The sequence below is a fragment of the Lactuca virosa genome, chromosome 8, assembly GCF_052849685.1.
Source record: "Lactuca virosa cultivar CGN04683 chromosome 8, Lactuca_virosa_CGN04683_v6, whole genome shotgun sequence".
In the NCBI taxonomy this organism is placed as follows: Eukaryota; Viridiplantae; Streptophyta; class Magnoliopsida; order Asterales; family Asteraceae; genus Lactuca; species Lactuca virosa.
The window spans coordinates 135707595-135720619 of NC_136433.1; the positions used below are offsets into that span (position 1 = coordinate 135707595).

Sequence of the window (13025 nt, forward strand, 5' to 3'; positions counted from 1 at the left end):
CAGTTTCATTTTTTACTTTGTTTTGTTCTTTTTACGCGTGTTTTTCTATTTATTTCAGGGAGTTTATGACCCGAGGTTCCAGCTCTACACTAATCCCACCACTTGAAGACCCGGAATCAGCTTTTAGGAAGGACAAGCATAAAATCGAAGGAGATTCTGCAACCCCAAAGAAGTCACCATTTAAGAATCTCAAGTTGGTTTTTAGCAAGAAAAAGGGAAAGAAAGTGAGAGAATCCAACACAACACTGACGGACGAAGACCCAAAGAAAGAGGATACCAAGTACGAGACGGAAACTGAAGAATGAAGCGAGCGCGAAAGCGAACCCAACAACACCATGGGAGACATCGCACACATACCCATGGGCGAATGGAAAAGAAGAATGTGTGACGATACCGGCCCAGGACTCGTGCAACCCGTAATTCCAGCAAGTACCAACTTTGAGCTGAAAGGTGACATAGTCGCCCAACTCAAGGACATCCCATTCTACGGTAAAGATCATGAAGACGCATACAAGCATATCGGTCAACGACATAGCCGAGTACTTCAACATTCCTAATGTGCCTCGCGAGACTGTTTTGCTTCGTATGCTACCGGTCACATTTATGCGAGCCGCAAAATATTGGCTAAAATCACTCCCTCCAGGATCCATCACCACGTGGGCAAAAATGCGTGAAGAGTTTATTGACCAATTTTTCCTTCCCTCAAAAATAGCAAAATTGAAGAAAGCCATTGCAAACTTTGAGCAACAAGCAGGTGTATCACTTTATGAGGCGTGGGAAAGGTACAAGGGCTTGTTAAGGAATTGTCCCCACAATGATCTTAACATTTAGCAAGAAGTCTCCATCTTCTATGATGGAGTGAACGTGACAACTAGGTAGCTCCTTGACTCCCAAGGACCGCTCACGAAGAAAGCACCCACGGTCATAAAGGCGCTAATTGAAGAATTCTCTAAGCACTCTAGAGAATATCATAACCCAAGGCACGACTTAGCCCGAGGGGCGGTAAATTTAGTTGGTGATGATATGGCGGCGATGATGGCTAAACTAGATAGCATGGATCATAGGATGACAAAGATGGACCAATGCATCCATGCCATCCGAGTGGGATGTGACAACTGTAGCGGGCCTCACTTTACTAAAGATTGTGATCTTGACGAGCACGGGAACTGAAAAGTGTAAGTGTGTTGCTCTAGTGGCGATAGATATGACAAGGATTGGCGAAAACCGAAAAAGGAGTGGCTACCATATAATGAATACAAGAAGGCAAAGGAGGAGAAATATAGGCTGAAGACAAGAGGTTTCTATCAAAAGGAGGAGTCGGTGCAAGAAATGAAAATGGATCTTGAAGATATGCGAAAGCAATTTGTAGCCGCATCCGAGAAAAGACACAACGACACCAATGCGGCAATACGGGAACAACAAGCAATGATGAGAAATCAGCAGGCCTCTATACTTAATATTGAAAAACAATTAGGCCAACTTGCACAACAAATCAACCAAAGAGCACCGGGTGAACTTCCAAGTAATACCGAGAAAAATCCTAGAGGTGCTCAAATCAACATTGTGACGACTAGGAGTGGACAGATAATTAATCCTCTGACCCCTATCATGAATGAATATCCAAAAGAGATGCAGGAAGAACATACAGAAAACCCGAAATCACAAACAGTCGACTCGAGTCATCGATTTGGGGAGAAGGACTCGAGGAGTCCAGTGTCTGAACAGATAAATAACCCTCCTTTAAAACCTTATCCACCTCCACTGCCATTTCCAAGCCGAGCTAGACAAGAAAAGCATAATGAAGATTATCACAAGTTTTCGGATCACATCAAAGCCCTCCAAATCAACATTCATTTCATAGAAGCAGTTGCACAAATGCCTAAGTACGCAAAATTCTTAAAGGAACTACTCACAAATCGAAAGAAGCTGGAAGAGGTGTCCAAGGTGGTGCTTAATGAAAATTGTTCAGCAGCAATGTTGAACAAATTGCCAAAGAAGATGGGTGATCCAGGTAGTTTGACCTTGCCTTGCCAATTCGGAAACTTAGCTCCTAGTTATGCCTTGGATGATTCGGGGGAAAGTGTTAACCTCATGTCATACTCCTTCTTCAAGAAATTAAACCTTCTGAAGCCGAGACCAATTCGAATGGCAGTTCGTTTGGAAAACAAAACAGTGACATTTCCAAGGGGGGTATGCGAGGACTTATTGGTGAAAGTTGATAAATTCGTATTTCCGGTGGATTTCATAGTGCTCGATATGGAAGAAGACCATCAAGTTACTATCATTCTTGGAAGACCATTTTTAAACACCGCAAGTGCCATAGTAGACATGAAAGAATCCAAACTTACCCTTCGGATGGGAGACGATTCAGTTACTTTTGGAGTAGATCGAGAAATGAAGCATTCCAAATTTAGTGATGACACGAGCTTCTCGGTGGACTTCATGGAAGAAATCTTGTAAGAATGGAATGAAGATAAGTCAAGCGAATCAACCATGGCCTCTGAAAATGACTTTGATGCTGAAAGAGACTTGAAGGAGATAGAAAGGCTGCTTGAAGAATCTGAATACGAAGAATTAATCAGAAATGCTGAAAATGCGACTCAACAATTTGAAGACACTAACTCGACGAGTCCATGTGAAAAATCACGATCAGACGGGAATTTTGTCCTGGACTCAACGAGTCCCCCATATGGACTCGTCGTGTTCAGTGTACAAAACACAAAGTTAGAGCTGAAATCTTTGCCTAAACATTTAGAATATGCATTTCTGGAAGAAGGTGAACAAAAACCCGTGATTATAGCTTCTGACCTCACCCAATTTGAAAAAGAAGAGCTCATCCAAGTCTTGAAGAAGAGAAAGAATGGCATTGCATTGAAAATCACCGATATTAAAGGAATAATTCATTCTTATTTCTCTAATAAGATAAATCTTGTAGAAGGTGCAAAGTCGGTAGTACAACATCAAAGGCGTCTAAACCCGAACATGCAAGAGGTGGTCAAGAAGGAGGTTGTCAAACTCTTAGATGTCCGGATCATATATTCGATTTTCGATAGTCCATGGGTTAGTCCCGTTCAAGTGGTGCCAAAGAAAGGAGGGATAACGGTCGTGGAAAAAGAGAAGAACGAGCTCATACCTACACGAACGGTAACCGGTTGGCGGGTGTGCATCGATTACTGAAAGCTAAACGATGCCACTTGGAAAGACCACTTCCTTCTTCCTCTTATTGATCAAATGCTTGAACGTTTATCTGGCCATAGCTATTATTGCTTTTTAGATAGATTTTCAGCTTACTTCCAAATTCCAATTGACCCAATTGATCAAGAGAAGACTACTTTCACTTGTCCAAGTGGAACATTTGCTTATCGACGCATGCCTTTTAGGTTATGCAACATGGTGGAAAAGTTTATGGAAGTATTTATGGATGATTTTTCTGTCTTTGGCTCTTATTTTCATGATTGTCTTACTAACCTTGACTTGATGCTTGCTATGTGTGAAAAGACCAATTTGGTCCTAAATTAGGAAAAGTGTCATTTCATGGTGAAAGAAGGCATTGTATTAGGCCATAAAGTATCCAAAGCGGGGATAGAGGTGGATCGGTCGAAAATTGAAACTATTGCTAAATTACCCCCACCAACTAATGTAAAGGGCGTTTGGAGTTTTTTGGGTCACGCGGGTTTCTACCACCGTTTCATAAAAGATTTTTCTAAAATTACTAGACCTTTAACTCAATTACTTTTAAAAGATGCACCTTTTAATTTTTCTAAAGAATGTTTAGCTTCTTTTGAAATTTTGAAAGAAAAATTAACTAATGCCCCGATCATTATCACCCCGAATTGGAACTTACCATTTGAGATAATGCGCAATGCTAGCGACTTTGCTTTAGGAGTTGTACTTGGCCAAAGGGTTGACAAGCACTTTCAACCCATTTACTATGCAAGCAAGACCCTAAATCCGACCCAAGAAAACTACACCACAACTGAAAAAGAATTATTAGTGGTGGTGTATGCCTTTGAAAAATTTCGTCCCTACTTAATTTTATCCAAAACTACTATTTTTACTGACCACTCTGCTATTAAGTATTTGTTTGCTAAGCAGGATGCAAAGCCAATGTTGATCTGATGGGTGCTGCTACTTCAAGAATTTGACATCGAGATCAAGGACAAGAGAGGGATGGAAAATGTAGCGGCTGATCATCTTTCTAGATTTTAAAATCCAGCAAGGAATGAGATTGACAACAAGGGGATTGAAGAGAGCTTCCCGGAAGAGTACTTGATGGTGATAATGGGGGAAGAACCGTGGTATGCCGATATTGCAAACTTCCTGGCAGGAGATTCTTTTCCAAAAGGGCTCACTCACCAGCAGAAAAAGAAGCTCTTTTCAGAAATCAAATATTATTTATGGGATGAGCCTTATCTTTTTAGGATTTGTGTAGATAGGATCATAATAAGATGTGTTTTTTGAAAGGAAATCTGAGACATACTAGAGCATTGCCACAATGGACTGGAAGGAGGACATCATGGGGTACAATTCACTGCTACAAAAGTGTTTGATGTAGGGTTCTATTGGCCTACAATCTTCAAGGATGATGCCACTTATGTTAGAGAGTCTGATGCTTGCCAAAGGACGGGTAATATTTCCGCAAGAAATGAAATGCCTAAAAGGAACATACAAGTGTGTGAAATATTTGATGTGTGGGGTGTGGATTTCATGGGACCATTTCCTTCATCCAAAGGTAATAAATACATACTTGTGGCGGTGGATTATGTGTTAAAATGGGCAGAAGGGCAAGCATTACCAACCAATGATGCAAGGGTTGTGGTCAAGTTCCTAAAAAAATTATTTTCTAGATTTGGAGTACCCAAGGCGTTAATTAGTGATAGGGGAACCCACTTTGCTAATCACCAACTAGAAAAAGTGTTGCAAAAATATGGTGTACGCCATAGATTTTCAACACCTTACCATCCACAAACAAATGGGCAAACCAAGATTACTAATCGAACACTCAAGAGGATTTTGGAGAGATCGGTGGGAAGTAATAGAAAAGATTGGGCAGACAAATTAGATGATGCACTTTGGGCATTCTGGACCACATTCAAAACACCCATTGGAACCACACCCTATAGATTACTTTATAATAAAAATTGTCATTTACCCGTGGAGCTTGAACATAAAGCCTATTGGGCTCTAAAAACATACAATTTTGAGCCAAATGAGTTGTGTTCTAATCGACTTTTGCAAATGAATGCTTTGGAAGAATTGAGGAACGAGTCCTACACTAACTTGTTGATCTACAAAGACAAGACAAGAAGATGAAATGATGCAAGGTTGAAGGGTAACAAGGAATTTGATGCTAACCAAAATGTTCTTTTATACAATTCGAGACTTAAGCTCTTTCCGGGAAAATTGTGCACTCGTTGGTCTGAGCCTTTTACAATCAAGCATGTATATCCGTACGGGGTAATTGAGTTGTGGAGCAAGGATGGGTCAAGCTTTAAAGTGAATGGGCATAGGGTCAAGAAATACGAAGAGGGAATACCTAATGAAGAACTACTTGACGAAGGAATGGACTTTTAGAAAGTCGCTGCAACGTAGAGCGGGAAGGAGTCCAGCTAAAGACTCCTCAAAAAGAAGCACTTACGGGAGGCAACCCGCTGTTTGAGTTTGCTTTCTTTTTACCCTTTTCTTTTCGTTTAGATTTTTAGTTTCATTTTCTTTATTTTGTGTGTGCTAAAGGATTTTTAGTCTAAATCTTCTTTTAAGCTTAAAATGTTTGCTTGATGACAAGAAAAGTTAGAGTGTGGGGTGTGGTGAAATTTATTTTTAAGAGAATAATTTTTTTCAAACAGAGGATACAACTCGTCGAGTCCAGTCGAGCTGACTCGACGAGTCCATATGGAAATATGAGCAATTTTGCAAGACACGTCTCTACACGACGAGTCGGGGGTCCCCGACTCCACGAGTAGGCTTCATTAATGAAAAAAAAAATACTTTTTAAACTCCGTAAATTAGGGTTTTTACCCTAAAAAGTAAAACTCTCATTTTCACAGCCGTCACCCTCCCCCGTTCGACCAAGCAGTTCTCTCAAGCAAGACTTCCAATTTTCATGACTTCATCTTCTATTTTCCTCAAAAGTCTTCCATTTTGCTAAAAAGGTAACATTTTTCGTACATAATCTTGTTAAAGTTTTGATCTTTAGTGGTTTAGAAGTTGGAATTTGTTAAAAAAATCGATTTTTGGTTTTGACATAAATTTTAGGGTTTTGATTTTGGTTAAATTAGAGTGTTTGGACTGGAATTCGTTTTGAATAGATACTTGGATTTTCACCCTGAACAAACCCCTAGAACGAATTTTGGATTTACATGGCGGATTTGGTTCGAATCAAAAAGCGATGTCTGCGACCTGTTCATGGACTCGATGAGTCTGTGTTTTAGTTTCCAAATTTTTATTCTTTTAACAAGTTTTATGGCTTGCGTGTTTGCTTTCCTTGTGTTTGATTTGCAGAAAATGTTCAGAAGCAGGGATCAGAGCTCAAGAAGAGACCAAGGGAACTTCCCTTAGTTTAACTTTCCATAAACTGGATCCAAGGCTAATTTGATTAGATGGAGAAAGAGGCTTGAAACACTTAAGAAAAAGGAATTCTATGTACCAAATGAACTAAATTGGACATGGATTGAGCAAGTGGGTTTGGCGGACTCTTTGAACCCATACTTAACTAAAGTTTTCATACAAGATGGAGTTTAAATTACTTGCGATGGATGGAGAAGGTTATTCCGGATACAAGATGTCACACCCCAAAACCGGAACGGCGGAAATGTTCGGGGGTGGAGGACGTCATGCAAAGTGTCATAACATTGCAAAATAGTAAACAAGCAACAACATCATCCATTGCATTAAAAGTAATGTTTTAATACATGAGTGTTCTTTCATAGTAATAAGACACCAAAATATGTAATCAAAATAAAAGATGAGTCTTGTCTGTGCTCCGTCTTCTCAAAACCTGGTCATCGTACCTGTCTACTGGTGACCTGAGAATACAAGTTATTTTGAAAGTGTAGATCAGCATAAAGCTGGTGAATTCATAAGTATTATGGTGTCATTGATTCGAAAAGCTGTTATGAAAGACTTGTAAATGTTTAATAAAACATCTAGTATAAGTGTGAAAACCCTAAAAAAATCCCATATTTCCTACTAGTATAAAAAGTAGTCTTCTACCAAGACCCGAATGCTTTGAAGGTTTGCAATTTTGTATCAATGAAGATTTTTCCCTGTACAACTATTATTATAAAAATATAGTCTACCTCATCGTTTATGTGAATGTGTCACAAAATAAAAGTAATAGGGAAAATTATATAATCATTGAAATCGTATCCTTTTGCCTTAAGATAAACACGGCGTGGAAACTCACCGAACAGTACAACCGAGAACATCCGTCGATGAACAGGTCCCGCTGTAGCTAGCAGCCAGGTGTAGGATGGTCAGTCCCGTATAGTATATATATAGTATTTCTCTCTGTATAGATATAGTATTTCTCTCTGGATAACATGTAATAGTATCTCTTCATATAGTAGTATAGACCCATGAATGAACTGACTCTTGTGTAATTCCTTGTAATAGGAATAGTAATTTGTATCCCCTAAACTATACCTATAATAGTTTACTGGAATGTAAATTGAATGTCCATGTAGGTTTATACACCCTTGCTACTCAAGAGTGTTGGAACTGAAGAAAGAATGAAAGCTCTCATATCAATACATATATACATGAAACATAAGTGTATAGATATGGTTTTTAACAGTAAATTGAAAGAGGTTTTGTAAAACATTTAGGAATTTTGAACAATAAATAATAATGACTTGATGCCAGTTTATAAAATAATTCAAAAGTAATTTGTTGATAACAAAGTAAAAATAACTTAAAAGCATTGTATTTATCACATTTTGAAGTATGTGAAATCAGTTGTTTGAAAACACAGTTATAAATCACATGTGATTGATTCTATAACTTCCTGTTTTCCTACTTGTATCCCCCCCCCCATGAAAGCATTTAAAAACATTTAAAAGATTGATTAAGAGGGGTATGAACTCACCTGTAGGGAGTAACTCGAATGAAAGATCGATATAGGATTGTTGGGTGTCAATTGGAGTCTTGAGCACAAACGAATCCTACTTAACATATAATTACACATATATGAATACATTCCATGTATATAACCACCCAAAAGTGATAGGGACACGCCTTAGGGACATAAAAACACTTAGAATTAAGTGTTACCAACACCTATGGTTGTATATAAGGGGTATATGGCTATACAAGGGAGTATATGGTCAAAATGCACAACATTTGAGTGTGTGCGGCCAGGGTGTGCGGCCAGGGTGTGTGTGCGGCCGCACACTCCCTATGGAATGTGCCAAAACGTATTTTAAGGCTTTAGGACTCATCTAGGAAGGTTTCTTACTTCATGCTTCAGCCTTATAAGAAGTTTATTGCCATTTTTGGACCTAAAAAGGGTGTGTGCGGCCACCATGATGTGTGCGGCCGCACACCCTTTATGAACATGATAAAATCATGTTTTTCTAGCATATCATCAAGTGTTCTTAGCATATAACAAGTTATGATAAGGGTATACACGTTATTGAGGCTTGAAAGGGTGATTAAGGTCCAAAACTAAAAATGGATGTTTTCATGGCTCAAACCAAAGGGTTTTGCTAGTTAGGGTCGTGTATCAACAAATAAAAAGGAAGGATTACTACCTTTTTTGAAGATCAAGATGAAGATTTGGATGATACTTGAGAGAATTTCGAGTTCTAGCTTTGAATAAGTGGAAAAGTGTTCAAAAATGACTAAGTCTTGAATATATAGGGGAGAGTATGCGGCTGGGATGGGTGTGCGGTCGGCTGTGTGCGGCTGGCTGGCCGCACACTCGGGTGTGCGGCCGCACACACCTTGTGTTGGTGTGTTTGGCTCATTTGCAAGGTGTTACACTAAAAAAACTCATCCCACGACTCCTACCCTGATTATACTAGATTTTAAACACTATAAATGACTCTAAAAAGTGCTAGAAAATAGCAAAAACGAGTCTGACCTTCCTTGATTTGAATAAGTGTATAAGATAAAAAATTTCGGATTGTCACACAAGAGCCGGTATATCAAGAGCTTTGTTTGGAGTTCTTGTTGGATTAGTGTCTAAGCCCGTAACTATATTTGGTAAGTACTTGACCCGGTTGTGCATGGTCCTTTTGGGTTGCCTTCACCAAAGCAACTGGATAGGATGGTTTATGAAGAGAGAGGTTATTATGGTTTATTAATATATTATGAAAATAATATATTAAAGGAGAAATCATATAGTTTAATTAATATTAGACAAGAATTAATTAAGAATTAATTACGTGGCTAAAAGACATTAATTAAATGAAGGGGACTTAAACTGTCAAATGTGTGATAGTTGAACATTCGGCTGAGAAGCCTTATGGACTAGGCATGGACGAAATTAAGGTGTGTCCTTCTTAATTTCGGCCATAAGGGCCCTATTCCAGAAGCTTCCTTGGATTGCTTAAGGCCTAAGCTATCCATTAGGGTTTTGACTAAAACCCTTGCAGCACCAGTATAAATAAGACCCCAAGTCATCCAATTTTCGGCCACTTGAACCCTAAGAGTCTTCATAGCCGAAATTGTGCCTCTCCCCTCTCTCCAACATCATCCTCTTGCTTGTGTGGTGTTTGTAAGCCATTGGAGGAGTGCCATTTGTGACTCTAAGCTCCCAGACAAGAAGATTCAAGCCTTTGTTGAAGTGGTAATCATCTAGATCTGATTTCTTATGTTAATTTCGAAAAATGTATGCTATATCTAGGGTTTATAAGTCTTGGATGAATTACATGTACAATAGAGAAACCTAGATCCAAGCTTTAGGGTTTGCATGAGCACATAGGATGTTATTTTGTGTAAAACTCATCAGTGGTATCAGAGCCTTGATTGGTTTCTATTGTATTGATGCTTTGTGTTATCATTCATGCTTGAAAATCGAATGTTTGGCTTCCTGACTGATAGACTCGGAGAGTCCCATAGTGGGCTCGACGAGTAGGATGAACTCGACGAGTACCATAGTGGGACTCGGCGAGTCGGGCCGTCAGACAAAGGGATTTTCGAGATTTTATGCCTATTTTGCTGTGGAATAATTACCAAATCATTTTTAACTGATAAAATACGAATTTTATTAATATTGGGTGATTATCCTTGCCAAAATAAAAGATATTTTCAAATTAATTGATTTATTAATTCCTTATATGATAAATGCTAATTAATTGAATTTATTTGATCATTATCTTTCATAAAATTGGATTAGGTCAAATTTAGATAATCATTAAATTATATGTTTGATTTAAATTATTTTCTATTTGATCCTATGTGTTTTGAAAAGTTAAAAACTTGCCCTCAAGTTTTGGAATTTAAATTTTTTAATTAAAAGTTTAATTTGAATTATTTAAATTTCCAAACCCTAGAATTTTACAAGTTTAAAATTCACCCTATACTATTATAATATTATAAGAATAATAACTATATATGTATAACTTAAATGCTAGTCTTACCGTTAGTAGGCCTCATTCAAGAAGCCGATCTATAAGGGGGTATAAGGTTATGGCCTATAAAATGGCCGTTTAATGGGTGTCCACTCGCACCCACCGCTTCCTTGATTGGTGGAGGGTCGTTTGCCGAACGGGTAGGATAGGGAAAACATTTCCTCATTAAAAGTATAATGAATTTATTAAGTAACTAAATGTTTTTCAAAAAATTCCCAATCTTAGTTACTTTAGGAAAAAGTGAATTGATGCAATTCCATGAAATTACACTTTGTACCCTTGCTAAGACGTTAGTGGAGCGTGTGTGGTTAACCGGCACACTAATTGGGATCTAAGCAAAGGTGGAAAAGGGTGACTCGATGTTTGTCATAGTTCGATGGAGCGTGTGTGGTTAACCGGAACGTCGAATAGGTGACTGTAACATTAAGGGCACCATGTACATTTGCATGGTTATTCACACCCGCTTTGTGATCCTCGGAATCCAGTCACAAACTTAAGGGGAATATCGAGATTTAAACATGCCATTGAAACGTTCAATGAATCTCAAAAGGATCTAGGAGTTTTCAATACATTTAAAACTTAGCTTTAATTTGTTTTTCATGCTGGAAAATTAGTGAATCGTCATTCACTTACCTTCAAATTATTTACCTGTTAGATTACGACATCCCTCTTCTAATTTGTAAATAATGTTGTTGGATCCTAGCCCTAATTTCTCATTTGGGTTTTTAATTGGGGATTCATTTCTAATCAAACTTTGTTCTTTTTCCTTTTCAGATGTCGAACTCGAACAACAACGATTCCGGCTGAAATTCCTCTGGCTCGTTCTCACTCATGAACTTGTGTGGTAGAGTGATCTTTGGCGGGTCCAATTTTAATGATTGGATCTGCAACATCCAAATGGTCACTCGTTACGAGGACAAAGAGTATGTCCTCGATGAGAAGCTGAAGTAAATCAACATCAACACTGCCTCTACTGATAAGACCGTTGTCTTTGAGGCCCATGAGCATGATGCTACGAAAGTCCATTGCATCATGCTGGTGGCTATGACTGCAGAACTCCAGAAGTCCTATGAGGACATGTATCCCTATGAAATGCATTAAGATCTGCTGGACCGGTACCACCAGAGCGCTAGGCAAGAAAGGTACGAGATCATCACTTTGATGATCACTCCTAAAATGGGTAATGGAGAGTCCCTTACTGCTCATCTGCAAAAGATGCAGAGATATGTTGATCGCCTGCTAAAGTTAAATGTTAACTTTGATGAAGAGCTGGCAATTGACATCATCCTTCACTCATTGCCTCCGTGCTACACCCAGTTCTGCATGACCTACCACATGAACAAGGAGGAGGTCACTTTGAGCAAGCTTCAGGGCTTACTAAGGACTGCTGAGAGCAACCTCAAAGACAAATCTGTTGCACCAACTCCAACTCCTGCTGCTGCCCTAGTCTTGGCTATTGGGCAAGTAAAGGGTAAGAAGAGGAAGGCTCCCTCAAAGAGCCACCATAAGGGAAAGTCCCAAAATGGCTCCTCTTCTAGTGGAACCAAGGTTGGTCCTCTTAAACCCAACTCCAACCCCAAGGAGGCAGAGTGCCACCACTGCCACGAAATAGGGCATTGGAAACGAAGCTACCTGAAATATCTGCAAGATATCAGGGATGGAAAGATCAAGCCATCCTACGCAGGTATTTACACTATTAAATCTAATGATTCATCACATGCTATTTCTTGGGTACTTGATACAGGATGTGGTTTTCACATTTGTTCTGATTTGCAGGGCCTAAGAAGAAATAGGGATGTGGAGCATGGGAAGGTAAACTTGATCACGGGGAACAGAAGATCGTCGTTGTCACCAAGATTGGAGTTTATTCTTTAGTGCTTAGTAATAGATTAGGATTAGATTTAAATAATTGTTGCTATTTTCCAGATATGACAAGAAACATCATTTCTTTTCATGGTTTGTATAGACAAGGTTTTAGATATTCATTTGATAATGAAAAGGGTTCTATTAATACTTATCTTAATGGTGTTTTCTATTTTGAAGCATTACCTTGTAATGGAACATATGAAACTGTGATGGTTGTAGACAATTTAGGAAATGATGTTTTGTGTATTGATTCTTCCAATGATTTGGATAAAGCATGCTTGTGGTATTATCGTCTTGGACATGTCAACAAGAAACGCATAGCCCAACTCCAAAAGATGGAGTATCGGAGTCATTCAACCTTAGGGATGATGACGTGTGCGAGTCTTGTTTACTTGGAAAGATGACCAAGTCACGTTTCACTGGCACTTATGCGAGGGGTGAGGGTTTATTGGATCTCGTACATACTGATGTATGTGGGCCCTTTAGATCCACCACAAGGGATGGTTAACGCTTCTACGTGACTTTTATTGATGATTATAGCAGATATGGCTATATCTACTTAATCAGGCATAAGTCAGAAACCTT

The 13025-nt window shown here is 38.8% G+C and overlaps 1 non-coding gene across 1 annotated transcript; it reads right to left on the reverse strand.

Annotated features, from left to right (window-relative positions):
• Positions 1-714: 714 nt before the first annotated feature.
• LOC145135090 (small nucleolar RNA R71) lies at positions 715-821 on the reverse strand. Its single transcript, XR_013719569.1, has one exon. It is a non-coding gene; the product is annotated as a small nucleolar RNA R71 (small nucleolar RNA).
• Positions 822-13025: the final 12204 nt, after the last annotated feature.